Source organism: Puma concolor, chromosome A2, assembly GCF_028749965.1.
Source record: "Puma concolor isolate L17-30 chromosome A2, mPumCon1.1.hap2, whole genome shotgun sequence".
In the NCBI taxonomy this organism is placed as follows: Eukaryota; Metazoa; Chordata; class Mammalia; order Carnivora; family Felidae; genus Puma; species Puma concolor.
In genome coordinates this window covers 161,082,763-161,102,152 of record NC_141668.1, presented here as the reverse complement: position 1 = coordinate 161,102,152, position 19,390 = coordinate 161,082,763, and the positions used below count along the sequence as shown (strand labels likewise).

Genomic DNA, 19,390 nt, shown 5'->3' with positions numbered 1-19,390 from the left:
ACAGTTAAAGAAAAAGAATAATAAAATATTATCCCCCAGTACTCAAAAATAACAACAGCAAAAACCAGACAAAAAGCCCAGTAACGGAATGTGGGCACTGAACGGGAAAAGCGGGGTCACTCACAGTTGTTACCTAGATTACCAGGGCTTTCTAATGGGGGGATTTGTGGGACGGGGGGCCTGCATGTTTGTATAGTAACTGAATCATACGCCTGGCAGTGTGTTAATATGAATGGTGATCTTTGAAATGGGTGCCTCAGAAGTGAAAAGCCTAATGTCAGGCAATTACTGTACAAACACGCTTCTGTGTCTCATAACTGGACTCTGTTGTTGTTGTTGTTGTTGTTTTTCTGTTATTCAGCCCAGTGTCCAGAGGCCTATCATAGCCACTGGCAAAAACTGATGAGCAAATGAAATGTGTACCTCCCCTGGAGTCAACATGGAAAGACAGATTGGAATAAACAGATTGATCTAATATGTTCTTGGTGTCAGAGGAGACCATAAACCCGAGGAAGCAAAACACCCATTGTGTTCCTATGCAAAATATTTCTTTTTCATGTGCTGCCTCTGTTTATTGAAGCATGGAGGCTTTTGTCCGCAGCTGAGGTGGTTTGTTCACTGAGGTAAGGGGTTGCTTAGTGTCTTCTGTTTTATCTCCGAATTCGCTTCCCGTTTCTTCTGAAAGCTTTGCAACGCTACCTGCTATCATGAGTCTTCCTACCGTCGCATGAAATAGGTTCCTTTTCCCAGTATTTGTCACAAATGATGGCAAATGAACAGTATGAGCCCCACCCATTTCGTGCCTCTATCCCTCTCTGAAATCTCTCCCACCTGCATGACCAGAGGATGCTTCACACGAGACTGGATGTCCTGCTGGCATGTGGCTCAGGGTCCCCAGTTCTTCTGCACAAACGTGCATGTCCTTCAAACTCTCCCAGTTACCCAGAAGGGAGCCCACTTGTTCGTAACGTTGTGGGAAATAAACTTGAATCAGAGAACGATCATGAGTGCTCTCTTTAACGTCAGATCATTTGCCACAAATAAAAATCAGCATATTTTCTAAGTGTCTAAGGTCCGTTCGCTTGGGTTATTGTGTCAGTCAGCTATTGCAGTATAACAGGCGGTCCTTGTCAAATGAGATATCATAATACCTTTACAATCAAATGGAATCATGTGTGGGGAAGCGTTTCTGATCTCTGCTGGGCTCCTCGTGGGTCTGGGGTCAGGTGTGAATCTCTACATTGTGTTTCTCAGGCTCATGCGTGTGTTGGGCTTGGCTGTAGTGCTCTTCTGTCCTCAACCAATTTATGGTCAGATACGGTTCCCATATGGAGGTTAATCTTTTCTTTATGGAAACAAACTGCTTTATCATGTGAATTACTTAAATGTAATTCCATCGTTCATACATCCATATTAACATTTGGCTTCCTTCCCCATTAGAAGTGCTATCTCCCAGCTCTCTTAAGTGAGAATCAGCTACCCGTTCTCTAGATCCTAACCTTAGCCATGACCCATTCGATTTTTTCCACTGAATTAAATCATCGGAGTGTAATTACACACTATAACCTGCATATGTAAAGTGTGCACTTTGGTGAATTAAAGGAGCCACATGCAAATGAACAGGAGATATTTCGAGTTTCTATTTCTGTATATTTTAATACTGTCACATAAGCTTTAACTGCTTTGTTGGAGAGTTTCTTTTCTAAGTTTATTTATTTATTTTGAGAGAGAGAGAGGAGAGAGAGAGAGAGGGATGGGGGAGGGGCAGAGACAGGGAGAATCCCAAGCAGGCTCCACAGTGTCAGCCCTGATGCAGGGCTCAGTGCCGTGATGTTAGGTAACTTCTAAACACTCAAGCATCCTGAGACTTTGCTGACTTCATGTATCACCTCTAGCAGTTTTTTGGTGGAGTCTTTCGAGTTTTCCATGTACAGTGTCATGTCATCTGCAAAAAGTGAATGTTTGACTTCTTTGCCAATTTGGATGCCTTTATTTCATTTTGTTGTCTGATTGCTGAGGCTAGGACCCCCAACACTATGTTAAACAGCAGCGGTGAGAATGGACATCCCTGTCATGCTCCTGATCTTTGGGGGAAATCTCTCAATCTTTTCCCATGGAGGGTGATCATTAGCTGTGGGCCTTTTTTGTATGGCTTTTATGGTGTTAAGGGGTGTTCCTTCTGTCCCGACTTTCTTGAGCATTTTTATCAAGAAAGATTCTGTATTCTGTTGAATGCTTTTTCTGCATCCACTGACAGGATCATATGGTTCTTGTCCTTTCTTCTATTAATGTGATGTATCACATTGATTTGCAAACATTGAACCAGACTTGCAGCTCAGGAATCAATCCCATGTGATCATGGTGAATAATTCTTTGGATTCACTGTTGAATTCAATTTGCTAGTATCTTGTTAAGAATTTTTGCAGGATATACAATCAATGTACAGAAATCGGTTGCATTTCTATACAGCAATAATGAAGCAACAGAAAGAGAAATCAAGGAATTGATCCCATATACATAGACCTGGAGGAAACTGTAACTCACAGTGGTGCTGTGAGCTTACTCATCAGGAAGGGGTCACATTCATGGAAAAGGAATAACAAAAAACCTAACTGCAGTTACTACTTCCAAACTGGTCTCTTGGGATCAGAGATTCATTAGAGAAATGTCCTTTGTGTGCCAAAGGGTTGTCCACTTGGGAGCCATGCTGGAGTAAGAAGAGAGACATGTACCTAACGAGCAGATACAGGGTGCCGAAAATGCCTCCTAGTCTCCTGTCTGTCCGTGTGTGCACCTTAGACAGGAAGGGGTGTGGTTTTCGTCTGGTCTTCTGAGTACTCATATTGGCTGGGGGCTGATGCTTCTCTGACCTTCCTGCTTTCTCCATTGAGGAGAAAATGATCTATAATCTAGCATCCAGGGAGGAATTCAGCATCCAGGGAGGGATTCAGACTTCCACAAGGAGACCTTCCTGTCAGACAACTCAGCCTGGTCCATGGATGAGAGGGTCAGAGAGAGTGAAAGTCGAGAACATTAAATGTCATCTCCTGAGGGCCAATCCAATTTAGCCCAGAGCATATTGCTGTGTCTCTGTGTTTGCTCGTTTAAGTTATAATGTATTTATTCAGTGCTAATGTCAGTTTCACCGAATGACTGCCGTTCACACTTTTGAAGATCTTTCTTATTCTACCATTCAATTGCTATTATGGCCATGCTGCACAAAATATGTTGAGATTGTTCAATTCAATGTGTGGTTCTAATCAGGTGTAATTTTGTCCCCCAGGGGACATTGATCAATGTCTGGAGACACTTTGTCTGTCACGCTGGAGAGGGGTGCACAGAGGTCAGGGATGCTCTGAACATCTTACAGGGCACAGGACACTCCCCACCACAGGGCAGGCTCTGGGCAGGATGGGTGCAGAGACTGGGAAACTCCTGGTGACAGAATGTCTGTATATGTAATACAGCTGCTTTCAGGTTCTGCCTTCAACCTTGTAACACTTGCTCTTAGGCCAACAAATTGAGAATAACCCTTTGGCTCCTTTTTGAAAGTTTCAACCACAAACAATGTAACAGTCCTGTAAGGTTTTTTCCAGGCTGCTGGGTTAAAGAGGCAGTTCTTGTTATTTTCCTAAACCATCCCTCAGTTTCAGCCAAGGTCATATGTTTGATGACCATTCTGATTGGTTTTATTATCATTATATGCCCATAGGTTTTTCTCTCTCTCTCTTTTATTTTTAAAACATTATCAACATTTCAAATGATTTCCTGAGATCATTGTTTCTCAATTGATTTTTGCAATATATTTTGATCATAAAAATTTTTAATTTTATTTAAACAAATCTATCTTCTTACTTCTGAGATTATGGCTTTATTTAGTGGGTTTGCTCACCTGTGAATGTTATATGTAGTTTCCTTGATGTTCTGCTATATTGTATGGTTCCACTTACACTGAGGTCATAATCCCTCTGATGTTGGTAACATGTCTGCGGGATAGGACTAGTTTCATATTCTTCCAGATAGATATCCATTGATGCCAGTATTAGTTTAGATATCCCTTCATTCTAGATGTTATTTAGCAATTCAACCTTTTCCAAGGAAATGAAATACAACCTTGCCAAATGGTCAATGTCCTTATACTTTGAGACCTAATTTCTGACTCATCCCACAAATACAAACTGAGCGTTGTAGGAACATTATACATTACATTTTTCGCGTGTAGGCCATTGACAACTTAATTATGAATCCATGTTGACATCATTAACAATTTCTTTTTTATAGCCAATTTCAGTTAGTTTTTAGTTTTCACATAATTTTGCTGTGGACAGTTGTTTGGAAACTAGTCATTTTAACCTGGTTTCATTATCCCTTATTTTTTAAATTCTATAATTTTTCATATCCTTGGTTTTTTCATACTAACCATATATTCATATACATTGTGACAAAAACAAAAGTGAACAAAGAAGGTGAAATCCCTTCACTAGCGTATGTTTCTGTGTAGCACCAAGGACAGAGAACAATAATATAAATATACGGATGGCATCACGCGGTCAAGCATAATCATATGAAACAAGTTATTTGGTACGAAACTGGACTGTCGTGATGTCGGGAGTATTTACAGAGCATGGTCTGGGGAAGCCTCTGTCCACTGGCTGACATACAGAATGAGGATTCGAGGTGCCCCTTGGGTTTGTGAAAAAGAGACCAATACCCAGAGTCCAAGAGTATCGACGAGAGGACGTCACATAGGGAAGGGAGATGAGCGCCTGGGTGGCTCAGTGGGTTAAGAGACATCTTCTTGGTTTCGGCTCAGCTCAGATCTCACCGTTCGTGAGATCCAGCCCCTTGTTGGGCTCTGTGCCCACAGCATGGAGCCTGCTTGGGACTCTCTCTGTCCTTCCCCTGCTTTGTGCTCTCTCTCTCTCACCCTCCCTCCCCTGCTTGTGCTCTCTCTCTCTCAAAGAAATAAATACTAAAAAGCAAAAGGGATAACAGGGCTGCCCTCACCTGCTGTCAGGCCCCATGAAGACGAATTGCCCAAGTAATGATGCGAGAGGCACGTGAAAGCGAAGTCTTCCGTGGTTGACCTTGTAACTGGGCACCTTGCAGCCAATCGTGTGTGCTTCCTTTTGTGAAGTGTTGGCTTATCCCCTTGCTCATTTTTTCCCTTGGCCCCGCCATATGTAAGGTGTTTGACATTAGGAAGATATCGGCACTTTCGTCTTTGGGGGGAGGCAAATGTGTTCTCGCATGGTTTTTGCTGGGCATCGGGGAAGGTGGTCGGGTGCAAAGCTGCCAGAAGCAAGGAGGTTACTGTTCGTCACAGTCCCTCGGGGACCCTCTGAGCTCTTGGATCCTTGAATTTCAATAAATACATTTTAAAAAGTTGGGGTACTAACCTCTTTGGTTGTGTAATAGTTTAGCAGAAACAAGTAGGAATTTCATTATTAGATCACAAGTTACAAACTGGCATTTTTCCCTCCTAATGAAGTGTTTATTAATTATAAGATACATTTCAATTTTCTGCAGCATAGACTAGCTTAGCACACTAAAGGGATTCTATGGTTTAATTTTTACAAAAGTATAATCTATTATGTAGTACTTTCATGAGCTGTTTCTCTATTGTAGAAATGGGCTCAGAGGAATTCAATGTGCTGCTCAAAGGCACAAACCAATCAGCATATAGTCTTCATTGGAATGATGTTGGGATGTTTCCAGTTCAGAAACTCTGGGAAGTGGTTCCCACCAGAGTTGCTCTTGGGATTTTTGTCCATGTCTGAAGAGGTGCTTCTGAATATCATCAGCCACAGGACAGCACTCAACAAAAATAGTTATCCAGCTCCAAGGGTCAATCGCGAGAAGGTGAGGAAACCTGTTCCACACTAAGGTTCTCCACTTCACTGTGCACACAATTCACCAGGGACGGTAGTTGAAATGCAAATTCTGATTCCTCAGGTCTCCAGGGGCCCCGAGGATCCTGCTTGTCTAACAAACTCCCTGGTGGGTTTGATGCTGCGGGTCCTGGATGTGGAGCCCAGACTGAGAACAAAGCTGTGGTCCCTCGTTAGGAGAAATTTAAGTTAGAATTAAAGTTGTGAAGATGGCAATACTACCCCGAAGATGTACAGATTCAATGATAATTTGAAAATAACAAAAATGGGGTATTCTTGGAAAACATTTTTAAAACCATCCTAAAATTAAATAAAAAATCTTCCAAGCATGAGCACAGGAGGCCATCCCATTTATTTTTGTATTCTTTAATTTCTTTCAGGACCATTTTATTGTTTTTATTTATGAGTCTTTTGATGGCAATAAGTAACGAATCATTCACCCCAGCGAATAAATCCCCTTAAACACTGCCACTGCTCTTCCATACTTGATTGAGAGAGTACAGCTTGAGAAGAAATGTAGAGCATAGTAATACAAAGGAGAGTTTAAAATTTGCTTTATCATAGTCGAGGTCATCTTTGACTCCAGAGCCGTATTAAGTCATTCTACTTTTTTGAATTTCTGTTTCCGTGTAGACTCCACTGGCAGACAAGTTTTTGATAATCAGTGTTGCCAGTGACTAATGTAAGCACTGGGGACATAGAGCCTGAGAAAAGAACAGAATCCTAATTTGGAAAAAAAAGCTAATGGCCCATTATGAAACACACGGGTTTGTTCATCAGGAAAAACAGTTAAGGCAGTGATAAAGGAATGACAGACTCAAAATGAAAAACTGTGGTCCCAGAGTTAATAGAATAGAATAGAATAGAACAGAATAGATAGAATAGAGAATAGAATAGAATAGAATAGAGAATAGAATAGAATAGAATAGAATAGAAATGGCCTATTTACCTAATTGAATTTATTCTAACAGAGAGGTAACAAATGAGTATTCTTTTAGCAAAACTTAAAACATTATTTTGTGGAGTGATTTTGTCATTGGTGAAGAAATTATTCTTTTTTTCTTTAAAAATTTTTTAATGTTTTTTTTTTTTTTGAGGGAGAGAGACAGAGATGAAACATGACTCGGGGCGGGGGGAGAGACAGAGGGAGAGACACAAATCTGAAACAGGCTCCAGGCTCTGAGCTATCAGCACAGAGCCCAATGCGAGGCTCGAACTCGGGAACCAGGAACCTGAGCCGAAGTCAGATGCTTAACCAACTGAGCCACCCAGGTGCCCCTGTGAAGAAATTATTCTTAAGAAATCCAGGCAGTTCCATGAGACAAATGAGAACTCTTAATTTTCTCATATCACAGCTTGCGAATCAATTTAGAAATAAGAGAAAAAGATGAAGGAAAAAAGATGTGGATCACACAGAGGGAAAAACTTAATAAAATGAGGAACTAAATTGTACTGAGTGGTTGAAAAAATAAAAATTCCGGGAAATAAATGAGAGACACAAACTCTATGTCTACAATCTGCTTAAAAAAACAAAACAAATTTCTGACGCTAAGACTTTGAGGCTTGCAATCCTGGGAAATTCTTCAACCGCAGGACAATTGGACCTTTTCTAACTGCCATCGCAGAGAATCTCCTCAGAGCCCCCTTTATATCTTTGTTCCTCAGGCTGTAGATGAAGGGGTTCAGCATGGGCGTGACCACCGTGTACATCACCGAGGCTGTGGCACTTGAGTGGGAGCTCTGGGTTGCAGCAGAGCTAAAGTACACACCTAGGCTGGTACAATAAAATAAAGACACAACCGACAGGTGAGATGCACAGGTGGAAAATGCTTTATACTTGCCCTGAGCTGATGAGATCCCACGTATGGAGGAAAGTATCTTGCAGTAAGAGTAAAGGATCCCAACGAAAGGACCGCCACCCACTAGGATAGCTACAAAATACATCACCAAGTTATTAAGAAAGGTGTCCGAACAGGCAAGTTGGATCATCTGATTGAGTTCACAGAAAAAATGGGGGATTTCCACGACTGTACAGAAGGACAGCCGCAACACCATTGAAGTTTGCAACAAGGAATGCAGGACACTCATGATCCAGGACACCAGGACCAGCAGTCCACAGAGCCGGGGGTTCATGATGACTGTGTAGTGTAAGGGGTGACAGATGGCCACAAACCTGTCATAGGCCATAATGGCCAGGAGGCAGATGTCCAATCCTGAAAAGGTAATGAAAAAGTTCACCTGTGTGATGCAGTCCTCATAGGTTATGACTTTGCTCTGGGTCTGGATGTTCCAGAGCATCTTCGGGACGGTGGTGGAGGTGATGCAGATGTCTACAAAGGACAGGTTGGCCAGGAAGAAGTACATGGGGGTGTGGAGGCGGGAGTCAGAGCTGACGGCCAGGAGGATGAGCAGGTTGCCAAACACAGTGATCAGGTACATGGAGACGAAAAGCCCAAATACGAGGGGCTGCAGTTCTGGACCCTCTGAAAATCCCAGAAGCAGAAATTCTGATGTCCGTGTATCATTTCCTGGTTCCATGAGGTTGCACTGACCACGAGGAAAGACGAGGGGAGACACCATTAATTTTCAACTGAACAGTATCACTCACATTGTTGCAATGCTACGATTTGTATTTTGCTGTCAAGAAGTTGTAGTGAGGGTCAAACATATTCCAGGCATTGTGGAGGCAATGAGTCCGGGAAAATCAAAAGCCAGTATAATCCAGTGATGGAGAAGGAACAGAAGGAAATCAAAATATCAATAGGACATCAGAGGGTGTCAAGTGCTGTGAAGAGAACAAGAGTAGGTGTAAAGGAGAGCGTGGATACAAGTGTCATTTTGTAATTGGTGTTCAGTCAAGAACAGTGAACAAGGCGACATCTGAACGGAGACCTCAGGGAAAGGAAGGCAGGAGCCACGAGCATCTCTGGGGAAGTGTGTGCTGGCTGAGGGAATGGCCTCTGCTAAGGCCCTGAGGATGATCCTACTTTGAGCTATGTGGGTCCCAAACAGGAAGCATGTGTAGGAAGGGGAGTGAACAGGAGGGAAATCAGAGACGGCGTGAGGCAGTTTCAAGGAAATGGGCTCTGCTGGTTAACCCTCAAGAAAACAGAGTCACTCACCCACACTATGTACTGCTTGTATTTTAGACTCTACTTGCAAAGTATCCTGTAAATTGACATCGAGCCCTCCTGAGTACTGTGTGTTGATTGAGTTCTGGCTTCTGTATTCACCTTAGAACATATTAGACTGTGTACCCCTGTTCTGAGAATGAATCCCACTCCAAAAAGCATGCACACACACACACACACACACACACACACCACAAATGATTGTTTCTCTGGCTGTGTTCTTACCATGACTTCTCACCCCCAGCCCCCGTGATTAAGTTTGGAGGGAGTATAACTCAAGCTGGCCAGATCCATAATCATTCCCCTAAACAATGTAAAATGTTACCTGAATTCCAATGAACAAGCTTCCCGTGAAGAAATAACATTGACAAGTCAGACTGGCATGTTCATTTTCTTTCCTGTATTTAAATTTTTTAACATTTATTGATTATTGAGAGGGAGAGAGACAGAGCGTGAGTGGGGGAGGGGAGGTGAGAGAGGGAGACACAGAATCCGCAGCAGGCTCCAGGCTCCGAGATGTCAGCACAGAGCCCGACGCGGGGCTCGAACTCATGGACTGCGAGATCATGACCTGAGCTGAAGTCAGACACACACCCGTCAGCCTTTTATAATACAGAAAATCCCACGCAGGCTCCACGCTCGGCATGGAGACTGATGCATGGTTTGATCTCACGAACCATGAGATCATGACCTGAGTCGAAAGCAAGAGTCAGATGCTCAACTGACTGAGCCACCCAGGGACCACTGTACTCCATTTAGTTGGTGAAGGTTGTTTCCTAAAGGCTGGCACAGGTGGCTATCCATCTGAAAGAAAATAAAGTGTCCCTAGTACACACATCTTAAACAATTCAGAGGGATTAGAGATCTTGAAGTAAATGGAAACAGTACATTTTCAGTGAACGTGCATAAAAACGCAGATACAAGCCACAGGTGAGCAAAATCATTGTAATTAAGGCAGGAAAGTCAGAAGTAAGAAGATAGATACATTTAGCTATATAAAATTTAAATCATTTTGTGGACATAATATCCAACCCAAGGCAATAAACTGTAATCCGTGAACTTCATGTGAAATGCTGCTAGCTGTGGAATAGGCATAGACTTTATGGACATATAATAACAACAGACATGTAACAATGAACCTGGTGATCAAACATGTACATATTGGCTCAAATTCAGTAACGGTTGAAGAAAACAAGATCTCTCGAGCTGACTGGGTTGAAATTTTTAAACAGGTAGAAAAAAGAGATTCTCTAATTATTCTGGGAGGAATGTGAACCACTGTGATGTTGAGAAAACAACTGAAGACAGCTACAAATGTGAAAACACAGATATGCTTTATCTCAGAGATTCTCAGTCTTGGCACCCTTGACGTTCTGATCCAGGTTGGTCTCTGTGCTGTGTGTCCTGGGCTTTGAATGTGTTTAGAGCATCCCTGGCCCTTCATGAGCCCACCCCCCCAACCATGTGACACCCAAATAAGTCGTGTCCCCCTGAGGGACAGTGTTTCCTCCAGTGGAGAACCAGATTTTTCACATAACAATCTCAAAATATTTTTGCAGAATTGTTATAATAGCAATGCATCGAGAAAAGCTAGGAAAAGCTTTCCAAGTGTGAGTAGCACAGCCGTATCATGAGATATTATGCAGACATTGAAATAAAGAATCAGCATTTCCCTAGTTGGTTGGAGACAAGTCCATGAGGTAGTTTTGAGGAAGAAGGAAGAGTGGACGCACGTAGAAGAAAAGACTACCCTAAAACCTAAAGAGCGTTTATGTTGTCCTCAGGCCGCTATTCATTCATCCGTCTGGTTATGAATGTGTATGTGCGCCTAAGATAGGAAGAGAAGCTTTATGAGAACTTCAAGAATAAAGACTTCCAGGAGGAGTGAAATTAGGGCAAGTTTCAAAACAACTGTGTGAAACAAAATTATGTGAGACTCTAAAACCAACTTACAAAAGGCATAAAATAATTTAGTGGTATCGAGGTGGGCCACTGATTTCAGATCACACTTCCAAACACGTGGAAAGAAAAGAATGCAATAGAATCACCTTTATCACTGGGGAAGGAGCCGTATGTAAATGATAAATATATTCTTGTAAAGATACATGGATACAAATATGCTTATGGAGAGTAAGGTGATGTTCAGTCAAATGTAAAGCAACCGTGGTAGTCAGAGATAACGCAACTTCCAGAAATAGACCTTTTCACAACGGGCCAAAAGGAACTGCAGGGAATAACAGAGATGGGAAGGCACGTGGAAATGTGTACAGACAGTGATTTGTGAGCAATGTACAAATTACCACGTATACACCTTTTTGTTTATAGCAAGAATTTGCAAGTGAAGAGTATTAATGACAGCTCAGTATAGGATAATGAAGGAAGACAAATAAATAAATAAATACTTAAGTAAATAAATAAATAACAAGAGAGAACACACTATAACCGAGTGACAGATTTGACCCCATATTACTAATGAACACAGTCCTATATGTCTATGTCACAGTGCGTATATGTCTACATGTACACAATAGAACTCAATGGTAAAGGGCAAAGTGAGGAAAATAACACCGAACACCTCATCCACTTCCTTTTTAGAAAGAATGCAATCAGAAATGGAAGTAGCACCTCCTCGACTCCACTGTACAAATGCAAAGACCCGTTAGAGACAATGCGTAAATGAGGCAACCAAGGAATAACTAACCACAAATATAGTCAACTTCGTAGATAATGAAATCACTGCAAAGCAAAGCTAGGTAACCATAGTTTTTACTTATCACATCATGGCGGTCATACGAATACCCAGAGCAAAGGCACGCTGTGAAAAATATGTCTCATGAATTAATGTTGCGAGGTCGTATATGCAAGCAGTAAATTGGTCTAGATATGTCTCATCAATATGGAAAAGTAGCCCAGTATGCCCCATTTGTTTAATGTTTTGTTATTTATTTTGAGACAGGGTGTGTGAACGGGGAAGAGGCAGAGAGGGAGAGAGACACAGAATCCAAAGCAGGTTCCAGTCTCTGAGCTGTCAGCCAGAGCCCGATGCAGGGCTGGACCTCACAAACCATAAGATCATGACCTGACCCGAAATCAAGAGTTTGCAGCTTAACCCACTGAGCCACCCAGGCACCCCCCAGGATTCCTCATTTACACACAAAAAAGAAATGTCCTGACTTCACTGCGCATCCCTCCATCCCTAATTTTCCTACTCCCTTCAACTGCAAAACTCATTGGACGTGTTCTACTTTTACTGGAAGTATTTCCTACCTCCCCTCCCATCACTTCACTGGCAACAATCACCCATGTGTGGCTGAGTTCAATGTGCAATCCTTTCTGTAACATCATCCACGAGGTCATTAAGTAATCAGGTAACCAAATGACCATAGAGATCTCCAGGTTCTGGGCTAGGCTGGTGACTGTGTGGTGACCTTAGATAAATGCACCTGGGTTTGATTCTCCCTAATCTTTTCCTGAAGATCCTGCTGGGTCTCAGACTCACCTGGATGGGAGCTCTGAGGGAGAGGTCTCCTTGTGGCTGTCTGAATTCCCTCCAGATGGTTATGTGGCGACTAAAGTCTGTCCCCACACAAGATGACAGGAAGGAGGCTAGCATGAATCTCCCAGCCAAGCTTCAGACTCCAGAAGCAACAACCAGGTCCCATCAGCCCAAGGTTGCACAGGCAGAGGGATGGCACACAGGAGGTATTTATAGTTTCCTCTGTCTGTTCATGAGGCACGTTCCCCTCCTGCCTCTCCAACCTACAGCACATGATTTCCTTGGAGGACACTGGTCTGGAGACAAAGGAAAGATTTTTGGAGATTCCATATTCCCAATAGACTGTGACCCCAGTGTTAATCACTCCTTGCTCTTGAACTCTGCTCCTCCCAGAGGGCAGACATCCCCGCATCTCATTCCAACCCTGATTTCAGCTTTTCCCCCAAGTCTAGAACTGAACAATCTTTGTGGATTAGATGCCTTGGATGTCCAAACACTTGGCTTGTGGTGGAGACACAGCTCTGCTATCTATGGAACATTCCTATTTCCTTTTCAACGAGTTCCTTTGATATGAACCCCAAGCACTACATAGCTCAGCTTCATGACACATTTTCCAAACATTTAGGAATTCCATAATATGTCACAAGTTAACAGCTGCCATGTAGCCCCTCTGTGTGAAGCATTTGTCAGTTATATAAAATATATTTAGATCATATTTTGCACTATGATATGAGCTTGGGATAGAAAAGTAAACAGATTCTTCCCTGTAGCTTCCAGAAGGAACCAAGCCTTGCAAACATCTTCATTTGAGACCCATGAGAACGACTTCAGGCTTTTGAGCCCCAGAATTGTAAGAGCATACATGTGTTTTAAAACACTAATGTAGTCATTGTACATTAGCATTAGGACTTGAACACAAACATTTGTCCAATAAAATTTTGTTAAGAACCTGAGACTAAGCTTCTCCTTTCATTCACTATAGCTCCCCCGGGTAAAGGCATTTTGTGTTGTAATCCCATCTTTAAGTAGAAGAATTTTAAAATCAATTTGGAGATATTCGTCCTCTTTAGCGGGTAGAGAATTTCTCAGGGCATAAATACAAACGTGCTCCAGATTTTATTGTCTTTGACGCATTAGCAGAAGAAAAGTAATTCATCATTTGAATGTATGTCTATTGTTTATACTAAATTGTTGTGTCTACATGTCTACATTCTCTCAATTGCATATTAACTCAAACACTTATTCTTTTTATATCAACACTCTTCAAATTTCACTCATTTCCTTTCAACATAAAATAAGAGGTCATAAATGAGTCTGTGTTCATTTTTTAAATTTTTGTTTGAGAGTAAGAGCATGTGTGAGTGGAGGAGGGGCAGAGGGAGAGATTGAGAGAGAGAGAGGGAGAGAGAGAGAGAGAGAGAGAGAATCCTAAGCAAGTTCCATGCTCAGTGTGGCGGGAAACCCAATTCCACGACCCCAGGGGAAATCAAGAGTCAGACATTCAGCCAAGTGAGCCACTCGGGTGCCGCATTGAGTCTGCTTAAAATGAATAAACAAACACACAAAACAGCAGAATCCGAACCATAAATATAGAGAATAAACTCGTGGTTGTCAGAGGGGGTGGGGAGGATGGGTGAAGGGCAGTGGGAGGTACAGGCTTCCAGTTGTGGAATAAATGAGTCACGGAAATCAAAGGCACAGCGGACAGAATATAGTCAATGATATTGCAATGGCCTGGTAGGCTGACAGCCAGAGGCTGCCTTTGTGCTGAGCACCGCATAATGTACGGAGAAGTTCAATCTCTACGTCCTACACATGAAACTCGTGTAACATTGTGTGCCAAGCACACTCAGATAATAATATTCTTAAAAATGATTCTGTGTTGGGGTACCCATGTGTAGGTGTGTTTATTTGAAATAAAAATGTATACAGAGAAACACACATATATGCATACATACAACTTTACAGCTGAGCATTTTCTTCGGACTCAACGAAATATGTCCGCACACGTCATTTATTTCTTGCAATATCCATTTGAAATTATGTTTACGGTCCCAAGTTACTTTTGGAAATAAAGAAGCTGAGGCCAAGGGAGATTACATTTTAACAATTGGATTAAGAAGTCATCAAGGTTGTGCATTTTCTTGAAGAACATCAAATAGGAATGTGCAGTAGGTACTTTAGTTTTTGTATGTCTCCCTTAATTCATCAAATTATACGTTCCGAATAGATGCAGTTTATAGCACATGATTATACCCCCACTAAACTGGTTAGAAGGGAAAAAAATCTAGCAGCGTACGGATCAGTGTGAAATATAGAGCAGAGGTAGCTGATTCATACTGAGTCGTGACAGGAGCTTTTTGTTCTCAGTAGGAAGAAAGCAAAGTGTCATGTATGAATACAGGAACAGTAGATGTAAATTAAAATCTTTCACTTTTGATATTCTTTTTTTCCCTGTAAAACAGAAGATAAAAATGCACTCGGAAATCGAGTTAACTGATCATATACTTGTTCAGAAGAGAAGTGCCCCGTGGTCACACATGACATCATGGATGAGCCTTAGGAACAATGTAGAGTCGGGACGCCTGAGTGGCTCAGTCGATTGAGTGTCCAACTTCGGCTCAGGTCATGATCTCACAGCTGGTGGGTTCAAGCCCTGCGTCAGGCTCGGTGCTGCCAGCTCGGAGCCTGGAGCCTGCTTCGGATTCTGTGTCTCCCTCTCTCTCTCTGCCCATAACCCACTCGCATCCTGTCTCTGCCTCTCTCAAAAACAAATAAACTTTAACAAAAAATTTAAAAAAAAGAAACAGTGTAGAGTCACAGCTCACTATAGACTCACGAGGAGACAGACAGAGCTCAAAACAATCCCCAACATACAATATCATTTGGTAATAAAAGCATTATATTAAATCATTTTCTTTTAAATGGCTTGTTATGCAGCAATGGCTAACTGATTCAATGATCACGGTGAACAGAAGTAAGGACAATTATCATAATCTGCTGCTGACTGTTCTTGGTATTTATTCTTGTATTTGAAGCCTGCATTCATGGTACCTCTGTTATTTCAGTTTAGTTCAGACACCTGCATATAAAACCTGTCACTGAGAAGCACCTTAGTGGCTCAGTCGGTCGAGTCTCCAACTCTTGATTTTGGCTCAGGTTGTGATCTCACAGTCATGAGATCAAGCCCCGTTCAAGTTGGAGCCTGCTTAAGATTCTATCTCTGTCTCCCTCTCTGCCTCTTCCCCTCTCTCCTGCTGACTTCCCCTCTCACTCTCTCTCTCTCTAAAAAACAAACAAACAAACAAACAAACAACAACAAAAACAACAACAAAACAACTACCTCTCATTGAGGGTCATTTCCCCATAGCCAGGAAAGACTGAAAATGTATGCATTATTGTGTTCGAAAACTGGTGTCCCTGATTCACATGACCAGACAGGAATGTAAGCTCCCTCTTATGTCGTCCCTTGAACATAGAAGATGAATAGAATCCTGAGCCTGAGAAACATGTATAATGGAGGATAATGACCATTCGACACCCCTTTCATGGTTATGACAAAATTTAGAAGGAAGGGGGGTATTTCTTTTACAACAATGAAAGGAGTCATACCAAAGGCAGCGTAAAGATTTCAGGAAGAAACAAGGAGATAATTCAATAAAAGTAGAAAAATGTCAATCAGTCCTTCCCCCATTTGGATAAGCCCCCTTACACATGGCCACCAATCCTCCATACTCCAATGAATAGCCGTACAGCATGAAGAATAAATATTTTAAAGAGCACAATGTGTGATTTAAAACTCCGCTTCATTGGGATGGGTGCTAGATGTTGTATGTAAGTGATGAATCACGGAATTCACTCCTGAAACCAATATTGCGTGGTATATTAACTAACTAAAATTTAAATTGAACAAAACATAAAATAAAATTTTGCTTCATCATATTAAAGGGCATCTAGAGTCTAAGATCATATTCTAAAGTCAATCTATCTAAGTTTGTTGTTCCATGAAGACCTCTCTTGGAGACGCGTATTTGGTGAAAGCTTGAGTAAGGAAGTGACTATTGTACACATTGTGGACAACAAGGTACTAAGAGACCAGGAACCTAATGAGGAGAATAAAACCGATCTAGAAGACACATTAATATATTAAGTGTCCACTTTTAAGAAGAACAGTTAAGATACTGATATACAACGGAACTTCAGACATATAAGCGAAAAAACGTAGCCTCAGATATTGTACTACTTTAAAATCATATATATTTGTCATAAAGTGTGGTTGTTTCCATAGGTGGCATATCAATCATGACAGATCTTTTTGTTTGTTTGTTTCAAGTTTTTATTTAAATTCTAGTTAGTGAACATGTAGTGTAGTGTTGATGTCAGGAGTAGAATTTAGTGATTCATCACTTACATACAACACCCAGTGCTCACCCCAACAAGTGCCCTCCCTAATGCCCATTGCCCATTTAGCCCATCACCCACCCAATTCTGCCCACCAATCCTAAGACATACAGAGAGCTAACCAGTGGTAATCATGGCATTAAAAAAAACACGTATGAAAGAAAAATTATTTGGTGTGACACAATTGTTTGAGAAAGATTATTTTTTAAAAACATCTATGTTGCCTCAAGGTAAATGAACATTTCCAAATATTTCAGATCCATGGTTGGAAACAAAATTCAGAAAGTGGGAAATACAAGGGAAAAATCTGTAGGATATCAGAGACAGAAGAGCTTCATAGAGTGACTTACATACATGGCATATGGAAGTTGAGGACAAGGAAATAAACAGAAAGAGGAATACTACATCTACAGTCTGAATAAAGATCACAATCTCTGATCCAGAGGCTTTGACCCTTGCAATCATAGGCACTTCTTCAATCTTATGACGATTGGCCATGTAAGGGTCTCCTTCCCAAAGAATGCTTTCAGAGCCCTTTTCATGTCTTTGTTCCTCAAGCTGTAGATGAAGGGGTTCAGCATGGGCGTGACCACCGTGTACATCACCGAGGCTGTGGCACTTGACCGTGAGCTCTGGGTAGCAGCAGAGCTAAGGTACACGCCGAGCATCGTACAGTAAAATAAGGAGACAACCGATAGATGAGACGCACAGGTGGAAAACGTTTTATACTTGCCCTTAGCTGATGCAATCCCACGTATAGAGGAAAGTATCTTAGAGTAAGAGTAAAGGATCCCAGCAAAAGGACCACCACCCAGCAGGACAGCTGCAAGATATATCACCATGTTATTAAGAAAGGTATCAGAACAGGCCAGTTGGAGCATCTGATTGAGTTCACAGAAAAAGTGGGGGATATGCAAGTGTGTACAGAAGGACAGCCGCAACATCATTAAACTTTGTAACAGGGAATTCAGGACACACATGATCCAGGACACCAGTACCAGCAGCCCACAGAGCCGGGGGTTCATGATGATCGTGTAGTGCAGGGGGTGACAGATGGCCACAAACCGGTCATAGGCCATCACACTCAGGAGGAAGACGTCCATCACAGCAAAGAGTATGAGAAAATAAATCTGTGTGATACAGCCTGCATAGGTTATGACTTTGCTCTGAGTCCGGATGTTCACCAGCATCTTCGGGACGGTGGTGGAGGTGAAGCAGATGTCTACAAAGGACAGGTTGGCCAGGAAGAAGTACATGGGCGTGTGGAGGTTGGGGTCTGTGCTGATGGCCAAGATGATGAGCAGGTTCCCAAACACAGTGATCAGGTACATGGAGAGGAAAAGCCCAAATATGAGAGGCTGCAGTCCTGGTTCCTCTGAAAATCCCAGAAGAAGAAACTTTGAAATTTGTGTTTCATTACTTGGTTCCATCTGATGGAGGTGACCTCTGAGAAAGAGGGAAATAAAAAAACACAAATTTGTATTACTCACAAAATTGAAATGCGACTGTTTTTTTTTTTTCGTTTGCAGTCCAGAAATTCCTTTTAATATGTTGTGCACGGATATGGTCCCCTTTAGGGAATCATCGCTGCCACATCTGATATATTTTTATTATCAATCAGCTTCTTTCCTAAGAAATCATGTATTTTATCCTTTTCCTGAGAAATGCTTCAAGTATTCAGGAATCTAAATTGAGTGCTGACCAGCTTTCAGCCACTATCTACGCAATGAGTATAGAGTGCTGAAGAACAAAAATCCCTACAGCGATGGAGAAAAAATATGTAAGCAAAGAAGATAATTATTCAACTATCTTTGTGCTACAATTATCTTTTGATTATCTCACCTTTTTGATGGTGAGGTGTGCTGTGAAGAAATGGAAAACAGGGATAAAGCAGAGAGCAAATAGGGCATTCTATTTTAATGGCATTTAGGCAAATTCTGTACACAGGTGGCATTGGGACACAGACGTCATGTAAGACAGACATAGACACAGGATTCTGGGGGAAGTGTGTGCCTGGCAGGGGGAATGGCCAGTGCAAAGGCCCTGAGGAAGGTACTTGTTTCAAATGTTCAAGCGAAAAAGCAAAGCCAGCGCTGCAAGGGGAATGATCTTGAGGGACACAGATGACAGATTCTGTCACACATGTGAGGAGGGATGTGGCCTCTCTGCGACAACTGTGACCTCCAGGCACAGGGCCGTCCTTGTCCACACTGCCTCTCCCTCGATATTCATCGTGCTGCAAAGCCTTCCCATGAATTGACACAGATCCCCGTCTTGGTGCCTGCTCTTGACTGAGTTCTGGCCTATCTATGGTGTCAACTTGGGATTGAGGAGTCCTGGCCCTTGTTGTGAGGACTGCTCACCCTCTACAAGTCACACACGCACAAGACACCATGGTCTTCTGGGTTGTGAATTTCCCTGTCCTCACAGCCCCCACATTCCTGGTTATGCTGGGAATGGATACAACCCAA

At 42.1% G+C, this 19,390-nt stretch overlaps 2 pseudogenes; both read right to left on the bottom strand.

Annotated features, from left to right (window-relative positions):
* Positions 1-7,600: 7,600 nt before the first annotated feature.
* LOC147583706 (olfactory receptor-like protein OLF4) lies at positions 7,601-8,429 on the bottom strand (annotated as a pseudogene).
* A 9,091-nt stretch (positions 8,430-17,520) lies between these two features.
* LOC147583705 (olfactory receptor-like protein OLF4) lies at positions 17,521-18,349 on the bottom strand (annotated as a pseudogene).
* Positions 18,350-19,390: the final 1,041 nt, after the last annotated feature.